Source organism: Grampus griseus (assembly GCF_964374135.1).
Source record: "Grampus griseus genome assembly, chromosome: 13".
Taxonomy (NCBI): Eukaryota; Metazoa; Chordata; class Mammalia; order Artiodactyla; family Delphinidae; genus Grampus; species Grampus griseus.
Window position 1 is genome coordinate 67,074,915 of NC_139007.1, and position 13,386 is coordinate 67,088,300.

General features: G+C 40.3%; 1 protein-coding gene across 4 annotated transcripts in view; it reads right to left on the reverse strand.

Moving 5' to 3' along the window:
* Window positions 1–13,386, reverse strand: part of HIVEP2 (HIVEP zinc finger 2) — a 192,673-nt gene that overhangs the window by 54,324 nt on the left and 124,963 nt on the right. Inside the window, exon 1 of one of the 4 annotated variants that reach the window (XM_082668831.1) lies at window positions 11,832–11,889. The exons of the other annotated variants lie outside the window; for them this stretch is intronic. The gene's annotated coding sequence lies outside the window, so the exon portion shown is untranslated. Of the gene's footprint in view, window positions 1–11,831; window positions 11,890–13,386 lie in introns of those variants that run through there. 4 annotated transcript variants of the gene reach the window in all.

Consider the following 13,386-nt stretch of genomic DNA (forward strand, 5'->3'; position numbering starts at 1 on the left):
TAATTGGTTTTAAAATCAATTGAGTTTAAAAGTTGACCAAACGCACAGATGAAAAAGACATTTAAAATATTTTGCTTTAAGTAAAGTCACTAAAAACAGCAAGGATGAATGCATGGTCTTTTAAAGGCATCATAGAAAACTTTGTAGAATGTAAAGTACTTTTTAAGTCTACATTTGACCAAGTCAAAATTGCTAGTGCATTTAATTTTTGCTAAAAGAAATCTATCAGGTATAAGTTTAAGCTCCAATAGGAAACTAGCTGTATATGCCAGTATTTCATCACCCCTGGGAAGTTTCAGGTGATGACAGGCTGTGTGGGTAATGCCAATCCAGAGGATCTCTTTACGTTAGTGGAATTTGCTTCACCACACAGGCTCTCAAAATAGGTTTATTTCTGCTATTTTTCTGACTATATTTTAAAAGAGGAATGACATAGGTTTCACTGATGCTGGTGAAATAATTACAGTTGCATAGGCAAGGCATATAATTAGTTGAAGAAGAGGGTAAAAAAAGACTTCACCTACACTACGTGGGCACAAAGAGTTAAGATTAACTAGGAAACAACTGCTGTCTGTATCTTGCACAGCTGTAACCAGCCCTGAGGCAAAAACAACTACACATACACACACACACAAGTAAAACTGACTCAGAACACAAAGAGAAGATAGCCTTCTGCACTGAAAGTAGATTCAGTAGTTATTTCCACCTCACACGTGTGCAGCAAATATCAGGAAGTGGAGCAAAAGGAGGAGGGAAAACAATGAAGTGCTTCTTCTTTTTCTACCGTCAAGGCCAAGTACACGTGCCCAAGTCATAGAGTAGAAACCTCTCTTCTGCGTGCCCTGTGTGTGGGAATGTTGCCCCTTCATGCACCTGAGTCCTCAGGCAAGGGAGGCTAGAAGTACTGGGAAAGGAACCAAATTCTCTCATTTCCATATAAACCTTTGTTGAACTGGCAAACGTTTCAACTTCTAAGCCGAAGGAGCTCTTAAGCATGAATATCAAAAGCTATTTTCACCTGTTTTCATAATCTCCTTTAATTATTTTATGAAGCTTGCAAGCAAGTTGACAATGATACAGTACAGCGGCTCCGGTTCAAACATTAACTGCTCATGGAAGCACAATACCAGTTTACTTTTACCCAAATGTATAAATTATAATTGGAAGAATTTGCTCACAGCTTCAACAACCACACCTTCGTGGGAAGGAGCTCAAAGGAATTGGGAATAATTACAAATAAATACTATACTTGGCCAGCCTCATTCACTATTAGAAAAAATTGCATTAGTATTGAACCAGATCGACTGTCTCACAAAGGTTGGAGTTTTGTTGTGAAGGTATGTACAATAGGTTCACTCTCTCCTGTTCTAGCCTGACACCAGGATAAATTTTAGAATATCAGGGTTCACAATTCTAGTCACTTTGGGGCCAGGCAGGTAATGAAAATGAATGGAGTGTCATGGTGAAGATAGGAGGGAGTGTAGTGTCCAAGAGCCAGCTGAAGAATGAACGTGAATTTCAGGTGAATTTCACTTGCATGGACTGTGCGTGTCCCCCCAGAATCCATACGTTGAAATCCTAACCCCCAATGGGATGGCGTTAGGAAGTGGAGTCTTTGGAAGCTAACTGGGTCATGGGGGTGTAGCTCTCATGCTGAGATTAATGCCCTTAGAAGGAGAGATACAAGGGCGTCTGCATCCCCTCTCTCCCCATCATGTGAGGATACAATGAGAAGATGGCCATCTGTAAGCCAGGAAGATGGCCTTCACCAAGAACTTGACTACACTGGCACTCTGATCTTGGACTTCCAGCCTCCAGAACTATGAGAAATAAATGTGTGTTGTTTACACCAGCCTATGGTATTTCTGTTGTAGCAGCCCAAGATAATTAAGACAGATGGCCAATGGGAGAAGGGCAGAGCTGACATTCTTTTAAGAAAATAGGGCACCCTAATAAGGACATGTGCCTGTATAGAAGGCCATTTCACCTCAGCTTGGAGAAAGGCTGAATGAGTCACCACAGGAAAAGTGCTAGATTATTATTTTGAATAGACTTGAAAAAGATGAATGGCGAAATATCAGTCCTTTACGTTTGACTCCATAGGGTATGAACACCAAAGTTTCAGCCCATGCCCCGAAGATAAACAAACTACAAAAACGAGAAACACAGACTCAACAGAATCCTTTAACATTGCACTAATAGAATGTCACTTCGTGTAATGCTAGATTGTGAGGTTTCTACCCTGCAAGATGAGCTATACGCAAAATGTAGACGAAGTAACTGTAAGCGGAAGGGTAATTACATGGGTTGCCATGGGCAACCAGGCATCTTCAGGGAAACAAAGAACCAGGGGAGCAAGGTACACGTGGCCCGTGACCCTGGGCCACTTCTCCTGGCTGCCCTCACGTAGAAGGCACAGCCTGTGCTCCCCAGGAGGGAAAGGGAAGCAACTAACGCCAACATTCCTTTCCAAGGAGCCCTCCAACTCCTCCACATTCTCTCAGATTCCAACAAGCTTCAGAGAATACAATGGGAAGAAGCCAGATCCCCCTCCACCTAATACAGGAACCTTGTACACCATGGAACTTGCTCTTTCTTTTGTTGGAAGAGAGGAGCAGAGAGGCAGAGGGGCGCTGCCTTCATTTGATCTTCATTTGCTCTCTTATCAAGTAGGCAGAGTTTTTCAAAAATAAATCTTCCACTTTTCTTCTAGAAAGGGGGCTTATTCAGAAAAAACAAAACAAAACAAAAAAACTCTACATGGAAACAGTTTCCAGAGAAGGTCTGAGAAGGCTAGGTGTCTCCTGACCTAGCTTTATCCTCTCATAAGCTTTCTGAGCTCATGTTTAGGCATACCAGAGCTCTTCAGACTCTACGACATATATTATATTCTGCCATATGCAAAGGACCCAAAAGGAATCTGGGAGAGACTCATGAAACACCAATATGTGGGGCACCAAGATCCTCATCATTCGCTCATTCAACAAATATTTATTGAGCACATAATCATGCTTCAGGTGCTGTGCTTGCTTCTAGGTCTGTAGTGGGGAAACAAATGGATATGATCCCTGCCCTCGAGAAATTCTGTCTTGTAGACAGTCCTCCTATCACGGGTGAGAATGACCATTCTCCACTGACATTTAGCCTAACACATCTACACGTTACTTACGCGTTCATTTAAAAAGCAGCATTTAGATCATGGTCAATACCAATACAACCGAAGCATGAACCGGGTCACTGCTTTGTAGATTTGCCCTGGTTCCACTGCACTGTCAGAACTCCCAATGCACTCAGTACGTTTTGGAGAAGTGAGATATGAAATGGTTTGTGTCCTCAAGTAGCCTACAGTCTCCTTTAAGAGACAAAATGTCTACATGAAAAATAAATAACGATATAGTCGGAAAAGTACCATGGACATTTCAAAACTGCAAATATTCCATAAATAGGGTGCCCATAAGATTTACTATCCAAAACATCAGAGCAAAAGGGAGCATTATTAATACTTAATACCGGGACTTTCCTTGGCAAACCAGAACCTAAGGTCACTTTTTTCATAAAGCCCTCCTTGGGGTGTGGATTCTGCAATTTAAAAATCACATTGAGTTCCTTCCAAAGAAATATTTATGGAATATTTGCTGTATTCAAGCACTATGACAGGCCATTTTAAAGGCAGGCTTTGGAGAGGAATTCACGAAGAAAAATAAGACAAAACACTTGACCTCAGAACTTATTCTGAGAGGAGAGACGCAAAAATTGCTAACATGTTCTGAAGACATACCACGTGACAGATAACCCTATGCTAAGCTTTTTGCATACATTATCACATTTAATCACAAAACAGTTCTCAGAGGTAGGTGGCGTGACTCCCATTTTATAGATGAGGGCTATAGTGGTTAAGTAATTTGTCCAGGGTCACACAGGTTGTACATACAGAGCTGGCCTTGGAACTAGGTGCATCCCAATGCAATGCCCCAGCTCTTAGTCTGTGACAAGTAGCACAAGAATAATCCATGGGAGGTAAAAATGTATTTATGGCTGGAATAATCATGAATGGCTAAATGAAGAACAGTGACATTGGACATGGACCTTGAAGAGTTAGAAGGATTTTAAAGGCAGAGATTACAGGGGAAGGCAACCCAGGGAGGTGGGACAATGAACAAATAGCCTAGGGATGGGAAACAGTAGGTGGGCAAAGTGGAGTCAACTTGGCTATAGTACTTTGTAGTTTGGTATAAAGGATTGAGAATGGGAAGGCCAGAAAGGTCAGCTGAGGCCAATGTTGCTTTCATGTTTGATTTAAGCAAATATGAAACTCAGTTTGCATGCCCTGAGTCCACTCCATATTTCGTTTGCATTGAGGTCAACCATTGTATCCAGATCAAGGTATCTTGTAGGCAGAGTTCTCATGAGGCTGGGCTGAGGGGCCAGCTAAAAGGAAGACAAGCGGACATGTATTTCATCCAAAGACAGGTAGGGTGACAAGTTGGGGTTGGATGCAGTCCTGGGAAGTCCCTGTAAGTTGAAATGATGTAAATCAAATCTTATTTTCCCATAAGAACAATGTTATAACGAGAGTAACATTTCATATCCATGGTCTAATAAAAAGCATCCCAATTCTAATACATGCTCCCCTCACAAATTGTTTCCCTAGCAACAATTTAAAGTTTCAGAAATTATTAATTAATTAAAAATCAATATTAATATGGTTTTACTTATTATATTGTTAATTTTTTCTTCTGGACAGCTATAATTATCTTAAATTTAAGACGTATTTGACAATCCCTGTGTCTCTCCTCGGGGCAGAAGAGCAGGCTTTGTTCATTTCTATAATCCATCATCCCCAGAGCAGGATCTGGCTCACACTTGGCACTCAATAAAAGTTTCTTAGTAATATTTTATTTTAGACGTATTTAGTTAACATTTTATCTACTAAGTATACTCATCACTGTTAACAAGCCTGGGATATGTTGCTTAATCTCTTAGGGTAGTAGAGCTTTAGTCTGACACCAGTTCTGCTTCTTACTAGGGATGCGATCTTGCACAACTCACTTACATTTCTGAGCCAATTTCTTCATGTCTCCCAAGGGGATAATAGTACCTACCTTGCAGGCTGTCGTGAGGACTAGAGTTCATGTAAATAATGCACCTAACAGAGTTCCTGGCAATTGGATGTACTCAAGGATGACAGCAGTTATAAGTACTACATTAAAAGGACAGGTAAAAGTAAATGTTGATATATATTTTTTTCAATGAATATATAAAAATCGCTTTCTAGAAACCCCACACAGACATAGTCCATATCTTTGGGGCTCAAACCATTTGCCATGTTTCCAGTAAGAATCTTGATTCAACTGGCAAAGAAAATATAATAGAATCTATAGGGGCTGTATTGAGTTGATAGAAAAACATGCAAAACATGGCACGAGAGGTAAGGTTATAAAGTCTGTCTTTAATCTGATTTCTATGTTATGGCTTGCCAAGAAGAATTAAAACAAAAGTCAGTGGAGAGGAAAGAGGATGTTTTCCCAACATTAAATATTTAAAGTGGATTGATAAGGGCACTTCATATCAGGAATTCTTCATCAGTCTCCCAAGCATTAAATATGTTAAGTTGTTCATATGCATGCCATATTGAGCAAAACCAATGTGGAAGATGTGTTTCTGAAACAGTCTCCAAAGAAAAGAATCCAGTGTCTAGCTTCCAGTGTAAACAAATGTCATCACATTCAAAGAACAGTACATCAGGAAATTCTCTGGAAGATGTCTCTATTTTCGTGTGTGTGGGGGGGGGGGGGCGGGATCTGACAGTGTTCCACCACAGTGACCTCAGAAGAATTATAAGACAAATCATGAGTAAAATGCAGCACATCTAAACTCTTCTTCCATTGTAGATGCAGAGAGGTTAGTGAAAGCAAAATGATCACTTAAGATCAATTTTAAAAACCTGGCTTCTTACAAATAGGAGTAAGTAGGTGGATTTGTCCAAACCACGCTATTTACATCTTCTAAACCCTATCATTTTGTGCAATGGCTAAAATTTCATGCCTGTCACAAGTCTCTTTCCCTTCCTCCCCCGCCACACAATGTGGCTGCTTTTAAGAATATCAGATCGGGAATAAGGAGAAGAAAGAGCCATTATTTTGAAATCTCACAAATTCACAACTGGATTTAAATCACATAACTTTTTAGTTTATTTTAAAATGGATAAAACGTTTTGAAAGGAACAGCCAACAATACTTTGGCATCATGTTATGAAAACACCTCCTAACACATTCTCTCAACACAGACTTCACACACCTAACTCCCTATGTTAGGTGTGCACATTAAGTTAAATCCTTTATTTAGCCATTATCTAACAGCACCTTGAATTCTTCAGGTTAATGAATATTACATAAGTGAGTAAATAAATACTAAAATAGGCCTTGACTCTGCCTCAGATCGACATGGAGTAGCAGGAAACAGATTTATTCTCCCGCTTGTAAAGCACTATAAAGACAGACAATAAATATATGACAATGACTTTTAAGATACTGGACAACTGGCAACAAAGGACAGAGGTCCTTGAGAGAAAACAAACAAGTGAAGTGAGCCCTAAAATTGCCCCAGGTTACTACCTGGAGAAGGTTTTCACCATGGTCAGGAAGGGAAACTCAGGAAGAGGCCAGTGGTCTCCCTAGGTTGAAGTGCAGGGAACCTATGGTGTTTAGGGGTCACAGGGCATGATAAGGACAGCACTGGACTGAGAGAACGTGGAAGACCTGTAGATAAAGTACTCAGGTGAATATTTTTTTAAAATTTTATTTATTTTTTATACAGCAGGTTCTTATTAGTTATCTTTTTTTTTTTTTTTTTTTTTTTTTTTTTTGCGGTACGCGGGCCTCTCACTGCTGTGGCCTCTCCGGTTGCGGAGCACAGGCTCTGGACGCGTGGGCTCAGCGGCCATGGCTCACGGGCCCAGCCGCTCCGCGGCATGTGGGATCTTCCCAGACCGGGGCACGAACCCGTGTCCTCTGCATCGGCAGGCGGACTCTCAGCCACTGCGCCACCAGGGAAGCCCTTAGTTATCTATTTTATACATAGTAGTGTATACATGTCAATCCCAATCTTCCAACTCATCCCCCCACCCCCCACCCCCCACTTTCCCCCCTTGGTGTCCATATCAGGTGAATATCGACCAGCATATGCATATGAGGAAACTACCCCCAGTCAGGAGAAAAAACACTGAAACTATTAGAGGGAACAGTGCCCAGTACTCAAAGGGGCCAAGAAGAGTGCCTGTTTCCAACATCCTGAGTGGATAGCCTCATAATTTACAAGTTGTCAGAGTACTAAGAAGGGTCTTGCTTTAGTAGGAGGAAAAAATTAAACCCAGGCTAAATGCTGCCCTGGTTCTACCTAACAAAGCTTAAAAGCAAGATCTGAAAAAAATCAAACTATTTTCGAGTATCTTAACTATGTCCAATAACAAAACTCAAAGTTAGTTGAGGAATACAAAAGTCTTTGGTACCCAACAAAGTAAAATTCTAGCATTCAATCAAAAATGACCAAGTCTGCAAAGAAGCAGAAAAATCTGACCCATAAGTAGGAGGAAATGAATGGAGCAAATGACACAGATGACGAATTAGTAGAAAAGGCCCTTAGAAGTTATTTTAACTGTATTCCCTATGTGCAAGAAACTAGAGTAAAGAATGAATATGTAAGTGGAAGCAATACGGAAGATATTTTTTAAAAAGGCCCCAACTGAACTTCTAGAGAGGACAATCTCAAAATCTGAGAGAAAAAATACACTGGATGGCAGATTAGACATTGCAGGAGAAAAGGATAGTGAACTTGAAGACATAGTAATAGAGACCATCCAAAATGAAACAGAGAGACAAAGTACTTGGCCCTACTCAAAGTCCACAATTCCAAAAGTGTGCCTGAAAGTTAAATGAGGGCAGTTGTCCTGAGGCTGAGACAAAATTCGCGGTATAGTTGAAGATCCATTTAACACTGTGAAAAGAAAGTACTCATATTTTCTATTAATAAAAGTATATGACATTATGGACTTGTCTCACCTTACAATCTTTCTATTGATGGTTATACACACTGTTTATAAGACCTGTCACTGCTATAGAACCTTAAATAAGGACTAACAAAACTAGTTTGACTTTACCAAGTACATATATATTAGTATATTTGGCAATAATAAAAACCCATGGGCAGGCTATTATTTTTTTATGATTGTAGACAATCATCTTATATTAATGCAATCAAAATTGTTAGGAGAGTTTATTTCACTTAAAAGATTAATGGAGGCTTCCCTGGTGGCGCAGTGGTTGACGGTCCGCCTGCCGATGCAGGGGACACGGGTGCGTACCCCGGTCCGGGAAGATCCCACATGCCGCGGAGCGGCTGGGCCCGTGAGCCATGGCCGCTGAGCCCGCGCGTCCGGAGCCTGTGCTCCGCAACGGGAGAGGCCACAACAGTGAGAGGCCCGCGTACCGCAAAAAAAAAAAAAAAAAAAATATATATATATATATATATATATAGAGAGAGAGAGAGAGAGAGAGAGAGAGATAGAGAGAGAGAGAGAGAGAGACACTTCTTGCTATAGGCACCACTTCATATTAGACCACAGAAAAGACATTTTTGTTTTACACTATCAAATTCTACACAAGTTTAGAAGCTCATTGAAGAGACAAGACATGCAGGTGAAAATTTAAATTAAAGCTTTAAACATCAATTAAGTGCCACTGCATTTACAATCGTACTATGTAAGCTCAGCAGAGGAGCAACTGCTATGAGCTAGTGTTGTGAAAGAAATATTTATGCAGCTCTAGAAGTTAAATAAGGGCTTGAAAATTCTGACAGGCAGAGACGAGGCTTTCCAGGAGGTGGAAATGCTTGAGTAAAGGAATGGTGTGCATCTCACAAGTGCCAAGAATTCATGGCCAATGATGTATTGAGCAAAATCTTCAACTGTTCTTTGTCCCCAAGTCAGCCCATTTCCGACACGTTATTTTTTCCTTCCCTATAGCTTAAATTCATCTCTTTACCTATATCTCCCACGCACAAGCCTCTGTTCATATTCTGTTTCAACTATGACAACCTCTTCATCACTCAGCTCAACACCACTGGCACCTCTACAAATTCTCAGTTCTATTTCTGAAGTTCCTTCCATCGGTCTGATTCGCCTATCACCCCAGCCCGTGTTCAACCCACGGTTTTCTAGTACGCTAAAGATTAGGACTCCTAGTTTCTTTCTGTGTGTCAAAAACCTTCCCCAGACCACCAGATATCATCCCATACTTCCCATATTTCCCTTTCCGCTCTCTCCACTCTCTTCACTTTCTCCACTCTATCTCACTGCCGTTTCCCCGCACTAATTTGCTCCAAGACCCCCAGCAGCCAACTAGACGTTTCTCTCTTCCCAGCCTCCCAGGGCTCCTAAAGTCATTCTTTATGCTCAAGTCTCCAAATCATGACTTACTGCTTGGAAACCATTCAACACATATAGAAAGAACAGAGCTGACTGCCATTGAGTTATTCAAGTATTAAGACAATGTGGTTTGATATAAATTTTTAAGTTGCCTTTAAAAATATTTGTAATAGCTGCAGGTCTGTGTGTGTGTGTGTGTGTGTGTGTGTGTGAGTATACATAGAGAGAAAGAGAGGGAGAGATTGAGAAATGGGAGTTGACGAATGACAGCTCCTCAAAGACAGGCCACATTTTTGTTCAACTTGAATTGAAAAGCATTAGCAAGGGCATGTGAGGACTTAATCCAAAGAAAGGCAGATCAGTACGTCCTTCCAGCTATCGTTCAACCCCAGATTCTAAATAATAAAATATAAACTAAGGCTTTGGGAGCCCACATTCTCTTCTGAGAGTCAGATAACGTATAGATATATATATTTTAGTAATGCCATAGCATCACTTTCCCCCAATCACCTGGTGATTAACCTGACTAAAAACTCTAGCCAAAATACCATAGCTCTGGTTTAGAATACACTCTGGACGTAGCCAAAACTGGAAAACACATACTTTCAGTTCGAAGCTCTGTTCTCTCACTAAATTTCACTTCGGCTGTACACAGATCATTTGACCTCCCTTCTGAGATGACTAGTTCTCACATAAACATGATATAATCACAATTATAAGCCCAAATCCAAATTATTTCATTTCTAATAAGCATTATACTATTACTAATTTAATAAATAGGAAATGTCTGTGTCTTAAGCACTATGCTGGACACAGCATGCAAAGAGATAAATAAAACATCACTAATAAAATACAAGAGCCTCAAAACTCACACCTTTAGTTGTGACCAATGAATGATGACACAATTTTAAGAGTAAAGAGGGCTTCCCTGGTGGCGCAGTGGTTGGGAGTCCGCCTGCCGATGCAGGGGACACGGGTTCGTGCCTCAGTCCGGGAGGATCCCACATGCTGCGGAGCGGCTGGGCCCGTGAGCCATGGCCGCTGAGCCTGCGCGTCCGGAGCCTGTGCTCCGCAACGGGAGAGGCCGCAACAGTGAGAGGCCCACGTACAGCAAAAAAAAAAAAAAAAAAAAAAAAAAAAAAAGTAAAGAAATTTACAGAGCACTAGAGAAACACTGAGGGGAAAGTGAAAAAAAAAAATCTGCCTTCAGAAATCGCAAAAAAATGTGTAAGAAAGTGACATTTAAGCTACATCTCAAAGGAGGAAGGAAAGAAGAGAAGGGAAGGGATATATTTTGAGGATGGACTATTCGCCAGACACGAATAACATATTACCTCTGTTGCCACCATTTTACAGATCATGAACTGAGGCAGGATACCTAAACTCACTTGCTAAAATGTCACACAGCCAGCTTCAAAGCCAGCTTTGTATGTTCTGTCCAATGTACAAGCTCACTTCCAACGACAAGGAAGCATTTTCCAGGTGGAAAACGGAATGAATTATTATTGCTACAGTTAAAGTTTCTTAAAAAGTGCCTCTTATAAAATCTTTACTTGGAATGAATTAACATTTTCATCATAATTTTTTATCTGTCCATAAAAAGCTTTATAAAACTAGTCCTAGAAAAAATGCCTGAGGTCCAAGGTCACTTAAGAGATCTGTGAAACTTTTTAAATTGTATGTAAAATGTTGTTTATATATGCATTTTTCTGGAAGAAAGGGTCAGGAGCTTTTTTTCAGAGTCCTGAAGAGGTCTGTGAATCCCTCCCTGCAAAAGGCTAAGAACCACTGATTTATAGAGCATTATGCTAGGTTGTTTAATGTTTTCCAAAAAGGCAAATATATAGGTAAAATCTAGTTTCATATATAAAGCAATATATTTCATATGTCGTAGGAAAGAATATTAATATAGTTTATTAATAATGTAACAACTTGATAATGAGACATTGAAGTGATCCTTTCCCATGTTTCTAATAGCTACTCAGGATGTTAACAGTGAAAGGATCATTTAGAAAGCTAATTTCCTTTTCATCTTGCTTGTTAAGTGTTTACTTTAATTCACATCCTGTGTGACCCTATGGGAAAATTTTTAACTAATACTGGGGAAAATCCCATAGGGTTACACAGGATGTGAACTGGGCCTGTACTGAACTACCTTTGGCTTGAAAAATAAAATTAGATAGGTGAGTTTCACTTTCTGTTTGTCATAAGTTCCACTTTCTGGTTCCCAAAGTTTAGATTCAGAGCCTATCTGTGTTTCTGAAACGGCAGCTCAAGAAAATCCCTAAATCCTCATTCTCTTTTTCAGGAATGATGTCTCAGTGTGGTAGAGCAAAAGCCTTTCTGCAGAAAATAATGGGTCCTGCCCATCATGGAGAGTCTGCTGGAGCAGCGCCAGAATGCTCCATACCTGTGCTCACAGGGTTCAGCTGCCGTTTTCCATTTCCTGTGGAGAACACACATCATACCACTTCCCCTATAGAAAAAAGAAAGCAGCCCAGTTTAATTGCTGATGGAAACACTGTCATACTTTCCACTGGCCAAGCTTGAAACCATTACTGATCTAACCTTCATTAATTTTTCCACAACAATTTGCAGAAATGTCAGGAAGCAGCTGCATGAAAACTGATTAATTGTCCTTATCACCACTACTTCACCAGGCTATATATACATATTTTTTTCCAGTTTAAAAATAAGATTTGGGATTTTTCTGTTTTGATTGGTACTGATGGTGGTACATCTTAGTCTGAAAAACCCAGATCTATTTCTGACACTTCCAATGGCTCAACATTTTCAAATCTGGAGGAGACCCCACATAAGCTGGCACAGCCTCCATGAAGGAAAAGATTGCTTCCTGCCGATTACTCAGTTATATCCGTTTAAACAGACGTTAATGAATTGAAGTCTTAGAGCAACACTGCATTTATTAGTTAACGATAGAAGCTAAATTCACTTCCGAAATGTGAATTAGAAAATCCAGTGCCCCTTTTCTGTTGTTTCACTTTCTTCGCTCCCTCATCATTTTAGCTTGAGCTATACCATCTGTCTCATGCTATCAAATAATGTGCTGTGCATGGCTGGCAGAAACAAGTGGAACAGTACACCTCATAACCCCAAGTATGCAACCAGTAAACATCTATAAAAGTGGTACACAACGGAATCTGGCCATCTGGGGATAACTGGTTACAGAAAGCTTAGCTTCTCAGCCAGCCCTCAGATTTTCAGACATTTAACTGGTTGGCAAAACAACAACTAGTGTTCAAGAAGAGAAACACTAACAAACTTTTTTTTTTTTCAAAACACTAGAATTCAGGTACAAATTTTCAAAGGTATATTTGCCAATACTGCTGATGAGAAGGCTTCAAAGGAGAAGATGAAAGCACTGTCAAGTCCTTGAAATGGAGACAAAGTCAATCCATAGCAAGCATTTTGCAGCACTACTAAACCTTTTGGGTATGAATGTGTTTTTCCTTCTCCATATTGCCTGAATACATAGAAGCAAGGGACTAAAGCTGAACAGACTTGGAACCAAACGACACAGTACCTTTCAGAGACAGCCCCGAAAGACTGGAAAGAGTTCCTCCTAGGATTGCCTCAAAATAATCCAAAGGCTCCCTTCACCCCAGATATGTAGGTTCCTAGTCCAACCCCAAACCAAAGAAAGATAGAGGTTGGGCAATGGTGATGTGAGACATTGAAATAGTAACTGGACGTGTGGCATAGTGACCCAGACCAGGGACTCCGGAGCCAGAATACCTCTTTTGAATCCCGTATCTGACACTTAGTAGACATATAAATAACTTTTGGCAAGTTACCTAACCTTTCTGTGCCTTAGTTTTCCCATCTGTAACATAGGGATAATGATAATGTTGTTAGAATTGGTAAGAGAATTATACAGTGCTTAGAAATGGCACTAGGAAGTGAAAGATAAATATTAGTAATTAATTCTCTATTTCTCTGCGGAT